Below are 19123 nucleotides of genomic sequence, written 5' to 3'. Positions count from 1 at the left end.
CTCTTGTGAAAAGCGGACAAACTGACAGACAGACATTAGATTTTATATATATATATATATATATATATAGATAGATAGATATGATTGAAATTGTTTTACTGTCAAATAATGCAAAGAGTACGTGACACGTGTTACACCCTAATTCTGGGCTCATCAGGCATACACACTCACTGCACCCCCTCTCGGGAATCGAACCTCGGACGTCAGCGGCGAAGCCTCTTACATTGCGCCGCGGCGTGTGGTTTGTTTATGTGACAGCATGTAGATTTGGGTAATTACATTCATGGCATTCGTAGTCTGAATCACTTTCTGAATGCATGGGTGGTTACCTACCATAGATTTTATATATATATATATATATATATATATATATATATATATATATATATATATATATATATATATATATACATACAGGTGCTGGTCATAAAATTAGAATATCATGACAAAGTTGATTTATTTCAGTAATTCCATTCAAAAAGTGAAATTTGTATATTAGATTCATTCATTACACACAGACTGATGTATTTCAAATGTTTATTTCTTTTAATGTTGATGATTATAACTGACAACTAATGAAAGTCCCAAATTCAGTATCTCAGAAAATTAGAATATCAATTAAGACCAATGCAAAAAAAGCATTTTTAGAAATGTTGGCCAACTGAAAGGTATGAACATGAAAAGTATGAGCATGTACAGCACTCAATATTTAGTTGGGGCTCCTTTGGCCTGGATTACTGCAGCAATGCGGCGTGGCATGGAGTCGATCAGTCTGTGGCACTGCTCAGGTATTATGAGAACCCATGTTGCTCTGATAGTGGCCTTCAGCTCTTCTGAATTGTTGGGTCTGGCGTATTGCATCTTCCTCTTCACAATACCCCATAGATTTTCTATGGGGTTAAGGTCAGGCGAGTTTGCTGGCCAATCAAGAACAGGGATACCATGGTCCTTAAACCGGGTACTGGTAGCTTTGGCACTGTGTGCAGGTGTCAGGTCCTGTTGGAAAATGAAATCTGCATCTCCATAAAGTTCGTCAGCAGCAGGAAGCATGAAGTGCTCTAAAACTTCCTGGTAGATGGCTGCGTTGACCTTGGACCTCAGAAAACACAATGGACCAACGCCAGCAGATGACATGGCACCCCAAACCATCACTGACTGTGGAAACTTTACACTGGACCTCACGCAACGTGGATTCTGTGCCTCTCCTCTCTTCCTCCAGACTCTGGGACCTTGATTTCCAAAGGAAATGCAAAATTTACTTTCATCAGAGAACATAACTTTGGACCACTCAGCAGCAGTCCAAAGGCGAGACGCTTCTGATGCTGTCTCTTGTTCAAGAGTGGCTTGACACAAGGAACGCGACAGCTGAAACCCATGTCTCGCATACGTCTGTGTGTGGTGGTTCTTGAAGCACTGACTCCAGCTGCAGTCCACTCTTTGTGAATCTCCCCCACATTTTTGAATGGGTTTTGTTTCACAAACCTCTCCAGTTGTCCCTATTGCTTGTACACTTTTTTCTACCACATCTTGTCCTTCCCTTCGCCTCTCTATTAATGTGCTTGGACACAGAGCTCTGTGAACAGCCAGCCTCTTTAGCAATGACCTTTTGTGTCTTGCCCTCCTTGTGCAAGGTGTCAATGGTCGTCTTTTGGACAACTGTCAAGTCAGCAGTCTTCCCCATGATTGTGTAGCCTACAGAACTCGACTGAGAGACCATTTAAAGGCTTTTGCAGGTGTTTTGAGTTAATTAGCTGATTAGAGTGTGGCACCAGGTGTCTTCAATATTGAACCTTTTCACAATATTCTAATTTTCCGAGATACTGAATTTGGGACTTTCATTAGTTGTCAGTTATAATCATCAAAATTAAAAGAAATAAACATTTGATTAAACATCAGTCTGTGTGTAATGAATGAATCTAATATACAAGTTTCACTTTTTGAATGGAATTACTGAAATAAATCAACTTTGTCATGATATTCTAATTTTATGACCAGCACCTGTATATATATATATATATAGATATATATATAGATATATATATATAGATATATATATATATAGATATCTATATATAGATATAGATATCTATATATAGATATGGTTGAAATAGTTTTACTGTCAAATAATGCAAAGAGTACGTGACACGTGTTACACCCTAATTCTAGGCTCATCAGGCATACACACTCGCTGCACCCCCTCTCGGGAATCGAACCTCGGACGTCAGCGGCGAAGCCTCTTACGTTGCGCCGCACACGTGTGGTTCGTTTATTTGACAGCATGTAGATCGGGGTAATTACATTCATGGCATTCGTAATCTGAATCACAATTTTATTGTATGGGTGGTTACCTACCATAGATATATCAGTATTTAGCGAGATCAGCAATTAAATGAATGTTTAATCTTTCTTTCAAGAAAAGAGCAAGCAATTTCTATTTATGTGACACATTTTCTATAATGAACAGCATCCCAAGCCACTTTACAAATACATGTGTGTGATACATGCGTGTACACCGATCGGTAAAATAACATTAAAACCACCTGCCTAATATTTTGTAGATCCTCCTCATGCTGCCAAAATGGCTCTGATCCATTGAGGCATGGACTCCACAAGACCTCTGAAGGTGTCCTGTGGTATCTGGAACCAAGAAGTTAGCAGCAGTTTCTTTAAGTCCTGTAGGTTGCAAGGTGGGGCCTCCAAGGATTGGACTTATACTTCTAGCACAGACGCTATTGGAAGTGATGGATTGAGATCTGGGGAATTTCCAGGCCAAGGCAACACCTTGAATTCTTTGTCATGTTCAAACCATTCCTGGATGATTTTTGCAGTGTGGCAGGGCACATTATTCTGCTGGAACAGGAGAATACTGTTGCCATGACAGGGTGTATGTGGTCTGTTACAATCCTTAGGTAGGTGGTATGCGTCAAAGTAACATCCTCATGAATGCCAGGACCCAAGATTTCTCAACAGAACATTGCCCGGAGCATCACGCTGCCTCCACCGGATTGCCTTTTTCCCATAGTGCCTCCTACTGACATCTCTTTCACAGGTAAAGGACACGCACGCACCCCTTTGTCCACATAATCTGAAAGAAAACAAAATTCTTCAGACCACGCCATCTTCCATTGCCCAATGGTCCAGCTCTGATGCTCACATGCCCATTATAGGTGCTTTCAGTGATAGACAGGGGTCAGCACTGGTTCTATGACCTCTATACATCTACATATGCAATTAAGCTGCAATGCATTTTGTGTTCTCACACTTTTTTCTCCGGGCCAGCATGAAGTTTTTCAACAAACTGAGCTACAGTAGCTACTCTGTGGGACTGGACCAGACTGCCCACACGCATCAATGAGCCTTGGGTGCCCATGAGCCCATCCGTGGTTCACCAGTTGTCCTTATTGGATCACTTTTGCTAGGCGGTAACTACTGCACACTGAGATCACCCCTGAAGACTTGTGTCAGAAATGCCCCAAACCAGTCTTCTAGGTATCACAATTTAGCTCTTGTCAAACTCACTCACATCCTTATGTTTGTCCATTTTTCCTGCTTCCAACACATCATCTTCAATGACTGACTGTGCACTTGCTGTCTAATATATCCCACACTTTTGACAGGTGCCATTTGAATGAGATAATCAATGTGATTCACTTCACCTTTCAGCAGTTTTAATGTTGCGGCTCATCAGTGTATATTGCTTTTTGACTGCAGGAAAACAGGTGGGTAATACTTGGCACAGACCAGAACATATTTTAAATCTTAATGGTATGGAAAATGTGAGATGTCTGTCTGTCTGACTAATCCTGCCTACTATACTAAAATGAATATCTATCTATCTGACTAATCCTGCCTACTATACTAAAATGAATATCTATCTATCTGATTAATCCTGCCTACTATACTAAAATTTCTATCTATCTAATCTAATCCTATCCACAAACTTATTTATTTGTCTATTTATCTATCCACTTTATATTGATATCTATCTATGCTATCCTGCCTACTCTACTAAAATTTCTATCTATCTAATCCTATCCACAAACTTATTTATTTGTCTATTTATCTATCCACTTTATATTGATATCTATCTGCTATCCTGCCTACTATACTAAAACTGCTGTCTGTCTATTTATCCATCCATCCATCCTGCCTACTCTACTAAAATTATCTCTCTGGTGTGCACGATAGATGATTACATCTGCAAAAAACACTGCTTATTTATAGACAAATTGATGAATCCCCAAGCTTGGGATCTTGTGGAGCAGATTTTCTTGCAAACAACAATGTGACTTTAAAACAAATATAGTGGAGTGTGGTCAAATTAAAATAGTTGCCATAATTCTACCAATTTATTTTCTGTTTGTTTAGTCTATCCCATTCAGGAGGACAGACCTCCATTCTTTAAAGCTACAATATGTGAATTTAAGTTCTTCCACTTGTTTCTCATTGGCAATCAGTTTTTCACAAATGTCATCATAATGCATTGCATATAAAACTCTGTGTCCTCCATACTACAGAATTTGGAGTCAAAGGATACTGACCATGTTTAATCTTTAAGGTTTGAAATCATGGTGGTTCCAACTGGTTTGTGACTAAGTCAGAGAGGTGGACAGTAACATGTCACATTACAGGATAATCTGAGTAGATAACAGTTTAAGACTTGTCTAAAATCTAGTCACCTTTTGCAGTTATTGGAGGTTTACATCTGGCCCAACATTGCGATGATTATCATGTAATGTGTGCCCAGCAGTAAGTGATGGCTCGTTTTTACAGAGTGACTAATATAGTGAACGGAAATGCAACCAGGAAACTTGTGATTAGACGTTTGGTTCCTTAAGTGCTTCAAAACACTGGTTGTGGCAGGTTTTTGTGTAAAGCTTAATAGTATCTAAAAACGGTGAAGGCCAGAGTGGGGAAAAGAAGGTACTTAATGAATATTTTCCAATATGTCCTAAAGAGGCACACATAATCCACCTTAATCAAAGGATAAGTGTCTGTCCATTCGGTCACTATGTCTGTCATTCCAACAGATGGCACATCACAAACATTTTTGTAATAAAATGCACAGCATTTGTCATTCTAACAGATATTCATTCATCACAAACATCTGTAGTAAAAGAATGCATTGCATTAGTCATTTGAACGGGTCACACATCACAAACTTTAACACAGCTTTTACAAATCCCATATCAAATGGCATATAATAGAGATACAGGAATTGCATGGTGCACTATGAATGTTAACACTAATGTCTACATTGATTTTTTTTAGATTTCACCCCTTTTCAGACGGGTAGCACTGCTAGTTGAACAAATAAATGACTACATAATACAGCCTCAACACAGCTGTTATAAACACCAGGCCGCATAGCTGGAATGATATAGAAAATGTAACGTTGTTTAGAAAGCGTATTTTCTTCCTTTTAATTTGCAATGAGTTTTGAACATTGACGATACCAATTCACTTCTAATCATTTAGTTTTCTCATTTCTTCAAAGCACACCACTTGAGAATAAAAGTGAATAGTAATATTATGTAACGAGTCTTCATACTAAATTCAGGCTTTAGAAAAGAAGGATCATAAACTGACGTGACCACGTGGTTAGCATTGCTGCCTTACATACTTGTCGTCATTGACTCTGTGGGGTTTCCATGTTCTCCCAGTGTCTTTGAGGAGTCTTCTCCAAACACTTCAGTTTCTTCACATATCCCACACAATTATACAGTGCGTTACCTGACTACCTGTGGGTGCGTGCTGTAGTGCTCCATAGCTGAATGGAATCCCTGCTTTCACACCTGACATTGGCCTCATCTTAACCCCGACTCTAAACTTAAATTAAATACATTCAGAGGGCAGATTATGTTTTACAGTATGGGTTATTATGTGAATTGAAACTAAAATCATTGTGATTTACAATGGGCATTCTTGAACAATCCTTTGACCACAAACAACAAATAGGTGAGACCAAAAGTACAATAAATAGTAAATTTATTGAGGCAATTTAGGTACACAAAAAAAAACAAAATGATATAATGAAAGGTGTTCCACACAATGATGACCTGTGTAAGCTCGACTAGACATGTCCTCCTTGACAGCTCACTTAAGGATCCATCTGCCCCCTAATACTGTCCTCCTTCCCACCTCAGATCTTCACTCCTTCTCTTGCCTCTTTTCCACTCCTAATTCCAAGCTACTTGCCTGGAGGTTAGGAGGGTCCTTACAGCCCACTGCTTAGAAGGACTTCCAGTGAAGTCCCTGAGTGGACAGACAGCATTTCTGGAATGAAACTAAACTAATACCCTATGTGAGCTGTGCAAACAACTATGTGTCCCACACTCCATTTTAGGTTCTGGTTATTACCACTCAGCAGCCCAACTACTGCTCACTACTGGGCTGGGGAACTAACATTCTGGAAGTTAAACCTCCCAGCAGTCATGTAGTCTCCAGGCATCCCAACACACAGCACTTCCTATTAGTGTGACTGTGTGATTAGTTAACGTATTCTTTCCTCAATCACTGAATTTTCTGAGGTGACATCAGGCCTGATAGACTTTATGCATTAAGTACTTTCTTATGGTTCTTCTCTAGCGTGGACCTTAGAATGATTCCTGAAAGTGTTATAATGCCTGAAAGTCTTTCCGCAGTGATCACACTGGTACGGCTTTTCTCCTGTGTGTGTTCTCCGATGTATTTTTAATGATACCGGCCATCTGAAAGTCTTTCCACAGTCGCCACATTCGTAAGGTTTTTCTCCTGTGTGAATTGTCTTATGTATTTTAAGGGTGGCAGTGGTGCAGAACATTTTCCCACATTCACTACATACATGACTTTTCATCTTAAAGTTAAGCATTTTAAAATCTGGGGAAGGCTGTGTGCTTCCAGTGCAGATCTGAAGTTCATCAACAGCATGTCCACCACTGAGCCCACAGTTTTTTTGAGTTGAGGCAGGAGAGCCTTTACGCTCAGATGCAGTTATATTGGATAGGTCTCCATGTACACATTCTCTCATTAACTTCTCGTTAATACTGGGAAACAGACCCCTTTGAAAAGCCTTGTCTTTTAAGTTAAAGAAGACTCCTACTTTAGCATCAAGAGATTTTGGCTTCATTTCTTTGTCTAAATTGCCAGCTAAGTTTAATTGTGTGTCTTGTTGCTTAACGTAAACGGAGATCTGTCTTGGATCTGCTCCATCATCTTTCAAAGAATTATGGTCTGCAGCTGTCAATTCTGAGTGGCTCAGTCCAACATGAACCATTGTCTCTACAACACGGAAAGGCTCTTCAGAAGGTCCTGCAAGGTAAGACAACATGCAGTTAGCATTATCTATCTACCCAGTGTCAGAACCCCTAAACCAAATATAGAGCTTGCTGGAGCCCATCCAACATGAAAGGTCAGGGAAAAAATCAGATGTGATATGGGAGTAATGGGGTTTTACAGTCCGATCTATAAGTATTTGGACAGTGATACAATTTTTTCATAATTGTCACTGTACACCACTACAATGGATTTGAAACAAAGCAATCAAGATGCGATTGAAGTGTAGACTTTCAGGTTTAGTTCGAGGGCTTTAAGAAAAATATTGTATGAGATGTTTAGAAAAGATGGACATTTTAATACATGGTCCCCATATTTTCAAAGGCTCAAAAAACAATCATAAATAGAGCTACAGTCATGAAAAAGTATATGTACTGTGTGTATATTATATATATAAAAAATACAACATCTGTATGTCTGTCCGCTTTTCACAAGAGAACTACTTAATGGATTTAGATCGGGTTTTTGTCTGGAATTTGCATGAACATTCCAGTTGATTTTGCGACTTCTCTCATTGCACGAAGTATCATAGTTCACTTGCAGTACCGATTTATTTGTGACCGCATTCGGGTCGTAACGCATGATGTTGGTCATAATTCAAAACAAACATTTTGGTCGTAAACCAAGTTGTTCGCATGTCAGGCCGCATGTCAAGGGTCGACTGTATATATATATATATATATATATATATATATATATACACACACACATTATACTAATATAAGAAAGAGAGAGAGAGAAAGTGAGTCCACGCCACAATTATTGGCACCCCTAGTAAAGATGATTAAAAAGGTTCATTAAAAAAGTCACCTTTTGGTGAATTACCTGAATCTCACGCTTAATAAAATTAGAGAAATCTAGCCTTTAATGGAAGTAAATGTATTCAGAGAAAAAAACATTCCTCATCCAGAAATAATTACTTTTAATAAAAATGATATGTGCCATTCACACCCTTGCATTGAATCCTTTGTACTGCCTCGCATTGCCAATAAAACAGCACTGAGTCTTCTTGTATATCTTCTTACAAGGTTGGAGAATACACAGTAGACAGTCCGAGTTCATTCATCTTTACAGAAGCTCTCCAGGTCAGGGTCCGAGGTTCTTATGTTGTGCTCTCCACTTCTGCACACTATAGAGGTTTTCAAGGAGAGTTTAGGGCTGCAGACTGAGGTGGCCATAGCACAAGCTTGAGTTTGTGTTCCTTTAACCTTTTTTTGTTGATTTGCACATATGTTTTGGGAGATCCAACGACAAAGTTTTAATTTCTTGGAAAAGTCAGACAAAATTTAAATTTAAGATCTCTTGGTATTCCATAATGGCATGCACCCTAAGGTTACCAGGGCCTTCTGGAGGAAAAACAGTCCCACAACATCACAGATCCTCCACCATACTTGACAGTGGAGATCAGGTTATTTTGGGTATAGACATCTTTCTAATAATGTCAGACACAAAAGTGTTATGACAGAACGCTCAACTTTCCTTTCATAAGATCACAGAAAGTGGTTCCAATAAAAAGTTCTAGTAGCGTTAAGCAAATTGCAGACACGTTTGTGGTTAAATGACAGGAAGAATATTTTCTGGTATGTCTTCCAAATAATCTGTTTTCATGGCGGTGGTGTCTGAGGGTGGTTTTGGTGACCCCAACATGCTACTTTTTTTCAGTATTTCTCCAAGAGTTATCCTCAAGATTTTTTTTTTATTTCTATTACCATCTTCCTCACTGTGTGGGGGGCTAAATAAATGGGGCTCCTCTTCCAGGCAAACTGGTAACAGTTCCAGGTGATTTGAAATGTTTAATTGTTGTTCTAAGTGTAGATCTGGGCATTTTCAGATGAACAGCTACTGTATATATATAGAATATATTTGCCATTCTCTCACTTATGAAGATCACACTATTCCCTAATTAGAATTGTGTGTTCTTTAAACTTTCCCATAAATCAATAAGACAATTGGACCTCTGTGTCACCTCATTTTGTTACCCCATTGACACAGGCAGTAATGAACTACTGCTTGAAAGTCTGATCATATGAAAAATAGACAGATATACATGGGAAACATACTTCAGTTACACTTGGTACATCAGCATTTCTAGGCTTGCCAATAATTGAGGCACATGCGGTTTTGTTAAAAATAATTTGTTTTCTCCATCCATCCATCCATTGTCTCCCGCTTATCCGAGGTCGGGTCGCGGGGGCAGCAGCTTGAGCAGAGATGCCCAGACTTCCCTCTCCCCGGCCACTTCTTCTAGCTCTTCCGGGAGAATCCCAAGGCGTTCCCAGGCCAGTCGAGAGACATAGTCCCTCCAGCGTGTCCTGGGTCTTCCCCGGGGCCTCCTCCCGGTTGGACGTGCCCGGAACACCTCACCAGGGAGGCGTCCAGGAGGCATCCTGATCAGATGCCCGAGCCACCTCATCTGACTCCTCTCGATGCGGAGGAGCAGCGGCTCTACTCTGAGCCCCTCCCGGATGACTGAGCTTCTCACCCTATCTTTAAGGGAAAGCCCAGACACCCTGCGGAGGAAACTCATTTCAGCCGCTTGTATTCGCGATCTCGTTCTTTCGGTCACTACCCATAGCTCATGACCATAGGTGAGGGTAGGAACATAGATCGACTGGTAAATTGAGAGCTTCGCCTTGCGGCTCAGCTCCTTTTTCACCACGACAGACCGATGCAATGCCCGCATTACTGCGGATGCCGCACCGATCCGCCTGTCGATCTCACGCTCCATTCTTCCCTCACTCGTGAACAAGACCCCGAGATACTTGAACTCCTCCACTTGGGGCAGTATCTCGCTACCAACCCTGAGAGGGCACTCCACCCTTTTCCGGCTGAGGACCATGGTCTCGGATTTGGAGGTGCTGATTCTCATCCCAGCCGCTTCACACTCGGCTGCGAACCGATCCAGAGAGAACTGAAGATCACGGCCTGATGAAGCAAACAGGACAACATCATCTGCAAAAAGCAGTGACCCAATCCTGAGCCCACCAAACCGGACCCCCTCAACACCCTGGCTGCGCCTAGAAATTCTGTCCATAAAAGTTATGAACAGAATCGGTGACAAAGGGCAGCCCTGGCGGAGTCCAACTCTCACTGGAAACGGGTTCGACTTACTGCCGGCAATGCGGACCAAGCTCTGGCACCGATCGTACAGGGACTGAACAGCCCTTATCAGGGGGGCCGGTACCCCATACTCTCGGAGTACCCCCCACAGGATTCCCCGAGGGACACGGTCGAATGCCTTTTCTAAGTCCACAAAACACATGTAGACTGGTTGGGCAAACTCCCATGCACCCTCCAGGACCCTGCTAAGGGTATAGAGCTGGTCGACTGTTCCGCGACCAGGACGAAAACCACACTGTTCCTCCTGAATCCGAGGCTCGACTATCCGACGGACCCTCCTCTCCAGGACCCCTGAATAGACTTTTCAAGGGAGGCTGAGGAGTGTGATCCCTCTGTAGTTGGAACACACCCTCCGATCCCCCTTCTTAAAGAGGGGGACCACCACCCCGGTCTGCCAATCCAGAGGCACTGTCCCTGATGTCCATGCGATGTTGCAGAGGCGTGTCAGCCAAGACAGTCCTACAACATCCAGAGCCTTGAGGAACTCCGGGCGTATCTCATCCACCCCCGGGGCCCTGCCACCAAGGAGTTTTTTGACCACCTCGGTGACCTCAGTCCCAGAGATGGGGGAGCCCACCTCTGAGTCCCCAGGCTCTGCTTCCTCATTGGAAGGCATGTTAATGGGATTGAGGAGGTCTTCGAAGTATTCCCCCCACCGACCCACAACGTCCCGAGTCGAGGTCAGCAGCGCACCATCCCCACCATATACAGTGTTGACACTGCACTGCTTCCCCTTCCTGAGACGCCGGATGGTGGACCAGAATCTCCTCGAAGCCGTCCGAAAGTCATTCTCCATGGCCTCCCCAAACTCCTCCCACGCCCGAGTTTTTGCCTCAGCAACCACCAAAGCCGCATTCCGCTTGGCCTGCCGGTACCTATCAGCTGCCTCCGGGGTCCCACAGGACAAAAGGGTCCTGTAGGACTCCTTCTTCAGCTTGACGGCATCCTTCACCGCCGGTGTCCACCAGCGGGTTCGGGGATTGCCGCCACGACAGGCACGGACCACCTTACGGCCACAGCTCCGGTCAGCTGCCTCAACAATAGAGGCACGGAACATGGCCCATTCGGACTCAATGTCCCCCACCTCCCTCGGGATGTGGTCGAAGTTCTGCCGGAGGTGGGAGTTGAAGCTACTTCTGACAGGGGGCTCTGCCAGACGTTCCCAGCAGACCCTCACAACACGTTTGGGCCTACCACGCCTGACCGGCATCCTCCCCCACCATCGAAGCCAACTCACCACCAGGTGGTGATCAGTTGACAGCTCCGCCCCTCTCTTCACCCGAGTGTCCAAGACATGTGGCCGCAAGTCCGACGACACGACCACAAAGTCGATCATCGAACTGAGGCCTAGGGTGTCCTGGTGCCAAGTGCACATATGAACACCCCTATGCTTGAACATGGTGTTCGTTATGGACAATCCGTGATGAGCACAGAAGTCCAATAACAAAACACCGCTCGGGTTCAGATCAGGGGGGCCATTCCTCCCAATCACGCCCTTCCAGGTCTCACTGTCATTGCCCACGTGAGCATTGAAGTCTCCCAGCAGAACGAGGGAGTCCCCAGAAGGTATGCCCTCTAGCACCCCCTCCAGGGACTCCAAAAAGGGTGGGTACTCCGAACTGCTGTTCGGTGCATACGCACAAACAACAGTTAGGACCCGTCCCCCCACCCGAAGGCGAAGGGAGGCTACCCTCTCGTCCACCGGGGTAAACCCCAATGTACAGGCTCCAAGTTGGGGGGCAATAAGTATACCCACACCTGCTCGGCGCCTCTCACCGGGGGCAACTCCAGAGTGGTAGAGAGTCCAGCCCCTCTCAAGGAGATTGGTTCCAGAGTCCAAGCTGTGCGTCGAGGTGAGTCCGACTATGTCTAGCCGGAACCTCTCAACTTCGCGCACTAGCTCAGGCTCCTTCCCCTTCAGAGAGGTGACATTCCACGTCCCAAGAGCCAGTTTCTGTAGCCGAGGATCGGACCGCCAAGGTCCCCGCTTTCAGCCACCACCCAACTCACACTGCACCCGACCTCCTTGGCCCCTCCCATAGGTGGTGAGCCCATGGGAAGGGGGACCCACGTTGCCTCTTCGGGCTGTGCCCGGCCGAGCCCCATGGGTGCAGGCCCGGCCACCAGGCGCTCGCCATCGAGCCCCACCTCCAGGCCTGGCTCCAGAGTGGGGCCCCGGTGACCCGCGTCCGGGCAAGGGAAAACGCCGTCCAAAATTGTTTTTCTTCATAGGAGGTTTGTTTAACCTCTCTTTGTCTCATCCCTCACCTAGGACCAGTTTGCCTTGGGTGGCCCTACCAGGGGCATAAAGCCCCGGACAACAGAGCTCCTAGGATCATTGGGACACGCAAACCCCTCCACCACGATAAGGTGACGGTTAAAGGAGGGGAATTTGTTTTCTTCGTAAGAAATTATTTTTTTAAGAAAAAGCAATACTTCAATTAAAGGCTGGATTTCTCTGTCATTTTTTTTGGTGTGAAACTAAGGTAGCAGCTCTTAAACAATTTTATCATGCAATTCAATTATGCCTTGTTTGTGTCTTTATGACCCACAACCACCATGTCATGCCAAAAACCGTAGGAAACTGCCAGCAATTGGAGAAGCACTGACGTGAGTTGTACCGGAGCACGGCGTTTGTTTAAACTACTAGCGGTGACCCATCCCAAGGCATTCCACAAGCCATTCGTGACCCCTTTCCATTCAGTACAATTGTGATTCATGACTCTGAACGACCCGAATTTAGACAACACGCAACCCAAAGTTTGAGAAACTATGGATTAAGGTAATCCACCAAAAGTGTAACTTTTCATAACCCTTTTTACACATCTTTCTCAGGGATGCCAATAGTTGTGGTTTATAAATTAATAAATAAATGAATACTGTGTGTACAGTATATTTTATATATACACACACACACACACATATTATATATATATATATATATATATATATATATATATATATATATATATATATATATATATATATATATATATATATATATTGTATATATGTGTGTGTGTGTCTGTGGAGACAGAGAGTGAAAAAGAAGTGAAGGTCTGTTATACGGTTTGCATATTTATAGCAAAAAGCCCTCAAAGAGAGAAACTGAATCACGTATTTTAAAATAGTATTTTATTCCTGAGCTTTCAACACCTACCAGGCCTGCCAGGTGTCATTATCACAGGAAAATGATTAAACTGACACCCACCTACCTCCCCTTCCTCATTTGCTATATATTGCCTTTGATTCCTGTATGTGTAATCATGTTCCTCTAATAATGACATTTGGTAGGTGTTGAAAGCTCAGGAATAAAATACTATTTTAAGATATTTATGTGATTTTCTCCCTTTGTGGACTTATATAATTTGATATATACAAAATATATATTATATATGATAAATATTTATATACACACATTTTATATTATCCAACCCGCTATATCCTAACACAGGGTCATGGGGGTCTGCTGGAGCCAATCCCAGCCAGCACAGGGCAGGAACAAATTCCAGGCAGGGTGCCAGCCCACCACAGGGCACACACACACACTAGGGACAATTTAGGATCACCAATGCACCTAACCTGCATGTCTTTGGACTGAGTGAGGAAACCGGAGTACCCGGGGGAATCCCATGGAGACATGGGGAGAACATGCAAACACAACGCAGGAAGCGAACCCAGGTCTCCTTACTGCAAGGCAGCAGCACTACCACTGCGCCACCGTGCAGCTCTATTAATTGTATATGTAAAAAAAAAAAATACATATATATATATATATATATATATATATATATATAAATATTTGATTTAAAGGTGCTTTTCTTATTGGTTGTTTGCGCAGAATGTCGTTTTTACTTTAATCTGTTGCTCACTTTTAGCAAGTTTTGCAAAGGAGAGTGGGGATAAATGTTGGAGGCTAATTGTGCAATTCTACATGTACATATTTGTGTCACCTTATTCGTATATCGATGAATAAAAACCTGAACATGAAGACTTCAGTGTGGTCCTTTCAGTTATACCACAATGTAGATGGAGCACTGGCCATGTCTCTAACACAGCAGCAGAACGAGAATTGGCTACATGGGCACTGGTACATGCATACATGCAGGAGTGATACAGACCAGGAGAAACACACACTTGACCACAGAGAGGACATACACACAAGACATAAATAGCGTCCAGAAAACTGGGACTCTGGAGCTACTAGACAAGCAAGGCTAAACATGTGGTTTCCATCCAGCTAAGAAATCATGCCAACTCACCTTCATCTTCGCTTCTGCAGTTCTTTTGGTCTGTTTGCATTTCCTCGGGATTTTGTAATGACCCACGTGTGTCGCTGCTGACGGGTGATGGGTCGACTAAAGGACAATTACTGCTTCTCCTTTTAGAGTCGGATAAAGCAGGGTCCTGTTCCTCTTGGGTGTTCGCGTCGCTCGCCAGGCCTGACGTGAACTGTCGCGCTTCAAATCTGCTCTTCACTCCACGATCTCCAGCATCCCCTACCGTGTTTAACAGACCGCTGCAGATCGCGCCGGACCCAGTTTGGGGCTCATCTTTACAGTTGTCGTGGATCTGCAGTAACTGCATTTCTTTGCCGGATGCTTCCAGCAGCTGTTTCAGCTCATCAATTGTCTTTTTACACTCAGATCTTTTCGATGTGAAATGTGTGAATATTTTATTCACAAAGTCTTCATATTCAGATCTCATGATTTCCGCCGCTGCCATCACCGCTTCCTGAGTTACCACAGACGCATAATCACAGAAAGCTCCTTCACTGTTCATAATAACTACGTTTTTTTCGGGATTACTCTTATTTAAGTAACGAGGCAGCTCCCTTGCTAGCCTGCATTGGACAGTTCGGGACGTCGCTTTCGCGATCCGCTCCATGCTAGAGAAGAGCTGCTCCTTTAATACGCGGTAGATATCTTCCCAGTCCATATCAATGACGGTTTTCGCCCAAAGAGCGCTAAGTTTCAGCGTATTGACCAGTTAATGCTGTCGCGTGTGGAGTTTTGCTTCCGGGTTATGTCAGGACACCATGGGAGGGCTTTGTTACAGACAACTGCCGGCTGAATTTAGATCAGCATAAAGTAGCTCTGAGAAACTTTTACACAGCACAGTACGTTTTTAGTTTCTCTGAAACACTTCATACATACACGAAAATGCAAATGAAAAACTTCAAATGAAAAATCTATTACACCAAGTTTTTCAACTCGTTTAACTATTCCAATGTGGTTGAAATAGCATGTATGTATGTATGTATGTATTATTATTAAGTCCAATAACCTAATGTGGCAGTTTGATCTGAAGTGGTAAAGAGTATTCCACAAACACATGCTCCATACCTTTACTCCATCATTGTACAAGACATAGATTCCTGGGATTTTAGCAATATCATTATATTCTTATTAGCAGCAATCTATCAGACTTAGCAAGTTTTTCACCATTTTGACGTTATATGTGTTCATTATCCCAATGAGACTGCACCATTTCGCTTTATAGAAGTAGTGAGAAGTCAAGCAAAATGACACCTTTTTTTGGCTAATTAAAAAGATTACAATATGCAAATGTTTTGAGGCAACTCAGCCTCCTTCTTCAGGCAAGATGTATTCAATTAATGATTGCATGTTGCCTGAAGAAGGAGGCCGAGTTGCCTCGGAAGCTTGTAATCTGTTCAGTTAGCCAATAAAAGGTGTCATTTTGCTTGACTTCTCACTACATTCATAATGGCTAACATGGTTCAACACCCTAGTGTTTTATAGAAGTGAAATTTGTTTAATTCTTTGGCTGGTTCTGACAAAGTCAAATTGGGCCATGAATTATTTCTCTTTCTGTCATGTTCTTTGGGTTCTGTAATATGTGACTTTAATGCAGTTGAAAGTTAACACAGAAAGATTTATTTAAATAAAGTCTTTACTAATGAATTACTCTAGTGGTTCATTTACAGGTCAGCCATCTTTCTTACAACCGCCATGTCTCTCCCCCGAGTTAGGGATCATCCCTCAATTACAAGAAGTTAACATCAACTTTCATATAAGGAAGTGTTTAACAATTACTTATCTTGACATCTTTTTTTTTTTTTTTTTTAAATCATACTAATAATACAATATTCTATTTGTTCAGTTAACAACACCTAGATAGGATTTTCATTTGTTACAAACATCAAGGCTATTTTCAGTAACAACTGACAACTATATACATTATATTCTTACGAGTGCTGGTCTAAGAGTCCCACAAACTTATTAACATTTAGCAGGTCTCTATCAGTCTTGTTGGTGGTTGTTTCACTCTCGATGATCTTCTAAGAGTCTCACTTGAATCTCTGCCCGATTCTGACATTCTGCTGGTTGATGTGGTCATTTCTACTGTTTCAGTGCTTACTTTTGAAGGTTCTTTTGATGTTTTATCCACGACTATATCTCGTCGATTTCTTCTAAGCACCGTACCATCGCTTGTTTCAACAATATATGATCTAGGGTCTATTTGTTCCTTAACTGCTCCTTGCAGATTCCATGTTTTTGTTGAACTGTCCTTTATTCTAACCTCCTCTCCTATTTCCAGTTCTGGGAGAATTCTGGTTCCTCTGTCAAAGTATATTTTTTGTTTTCTGTTTATGTTTTCTTTCACTTTTCGCACTTTATCTTCCATTCCAGATTTTAGCAGAGTCTGCTTCATTGGAAGGTTTGATCGTAGTCTTCGTCCCATGAGCAGCTGAGCTGGTGAAGCTCCATGTTCAAGTGGTGTACTCCGATATATTAGAAGGCTTTTGTAAAAATCACTTCCACTCTCTTTTGATTTCTTCATAAGATGTTTAATTGTTTGAATTGACCTTTCTACCAGTCCATTAGATTGAGGATAATTTGGACTTGACGTTTGATGTACAAAGTCCCATTCTTTTGCAAAGTTCTTGAAGTGAAGACTTGTAAATTGTGGCCCATTGTCACTAAAAACTACATTTGGCACACCATATCTGGAAAAAACAGCTTTCAGGCATAATGTTCACTTGCGCCCCAGTATCTAATTTAAATGAAATAATGGCATTGTTCACTTGAACTGGCAGAATCCATTCTTTCCTTCTCCCATTTACTTCAGTCAATGCATCTATATAAAATTCCTCAACTTCAGTTTCTTCTACAGTGTGCACTTGACTTGGTTTCACTTGTGATTTACAGCAGCGAGCAAAATGGTTATTCTTCCCACATTTTTTACAAACTTTATTGTATGCTGGGCACTGTCTGGGAGCATGATGTGATCCACAACGTCCACATGCCTGTTTTGTGCTGTATATTGTTTTATTTCCACTTTTATTTTCCTCTGTATTTAAATGCATTTTGTTCTTTCCTTTTTTGTTCAGCACATGTACTGCGTTTTCTTCATTACACATTTCTTTTACTTGTACTTTGATTGTTTCGGCTGCCCTACATATTCTTACTGCTTTTTCCAAATTAAAATCCAGCTCTCTTAGTAACCTTTCTCTGAGTGCGTTACCTGGAATTCCGCAGACGATCCTGTCTTTTATTAAAGATTCTGTTAACTCTCCAAATTCGCATGTTTTACTCCGTGTGCGCAACTCGGTAACGTACTCATCAATCGTTTCACCTTGCTTCTGTATACAAGTAAAAAACTTGTGCCTTTCGAAAGTGACGTTCCGTTTTGGAATGCAATATCTTTCAAATGTATCCAGTATAACGTCTAACTTCATATGTTCTCCCTGATCAAACTGAAAGTTGTTATAAATTTCCAGCGCTTCCTCCCCAATTATATGTAACAAAATGCACGTTTTCATTTTGTCGCTTTTTTCATCTGCACCAATTGCCGCTAAATATACTTCGAAGCGTTGTTTAAACCGTTTCCAGTTCTCGGCAAGGTTACCTGAAAGCTGAAGGCTAGGAGGTGGCTGTAGCTTCTCCATTTTAACGACGTCTTATTTTCTTTTCTTCTCTTTCTTTTTTTTTTCGAGAAAAAACAAATGCTTCGCAGGACACGTATCTACTTCAACTGCACCGCTTCTGACACCATGTCATGTTCTTTGGGTTCTGTAATATGTGACTTTAATGCAGTTGAAAGTAACACAGAAAGATTTATTTAAATAAAGTCTTTACTAATGAATTACTCTAGTGGTTCATTTACAGGTCAGCCATCTTTCTTACAACCGCCATGTCTCTCCTGCCAGTTAGGGATCATCCCTCAATTACAAGAAGTTAACATCAACTTTCATATAAGGAAGTGTTTAACAATTACTTATCTTGACACTTTCCATGCAGTGTTCAGCTGTTTTCTAAAAGATCAAATGCCCATTTTTATTATCCAGGTTCTGTGACTCTCCATCACTGCCTTTCATCCACCCCCTTCTGTCACTTAATGGAAGTCTTACCAGCTTTGCGTCTCCTTATATGCTCGTGTTGACTCATCTGGAGCCCACTGCATTCTAAATTGGATAAATCTACAAACTAGAACCGTTTATTGCTTAATATCAGGGAAACAAATGTATTCATACTAATAGTCTTTAATGTAGAGATCTGCGCTGCCAGTCGGAAGGTTGCCAGTTCGAATCCCGTAAATGCCGAAATTGCTGAGCGCTTTGAGTAGTGAGAAAAGCGCTATATAAATGCAAAGAGTTATTACAAAATATTTAGTGTACAATGACTAACTTAGATTAAGTGAGATTGCATTTTTCATTGCCCGTCTA

The 19123-nt window shown here is 42.1% G+C and overlaps 1 protein-coding gene across 1 annotated transcript in view; it reads left to right on the top strand.

The window, feature by feature from the left end:
• LOC114663032 (uncharacterized) overlaps positions 1 to 19123 on the top strand; it is a 77597-nt gene that overhangs the window by 6632 nt on the left and 51842 nt on the right. The gene's annotated exons all lie outside the window — the stretch shown is intronic.

Source organism: Erpetoichthys calabaricus, chromosome 12 (genome assembly GCF_900747795.2).
Source record: "Erpetoichthys calabaricus chromosome 12, fErpCal1.3, whole genome shotgun sequence".
Lineage (NCBI taxonomy): Eukaryota > Metazoa > Chordata > Cladistia > Polypteriformes > Polypteridae > Erpetoichthys > Erpetoichthys calabaricus.
Note: the sequence above shows the minus strand (reverse complement) of the source record. Positions and strands in the feature narration are given on the sequence as shown.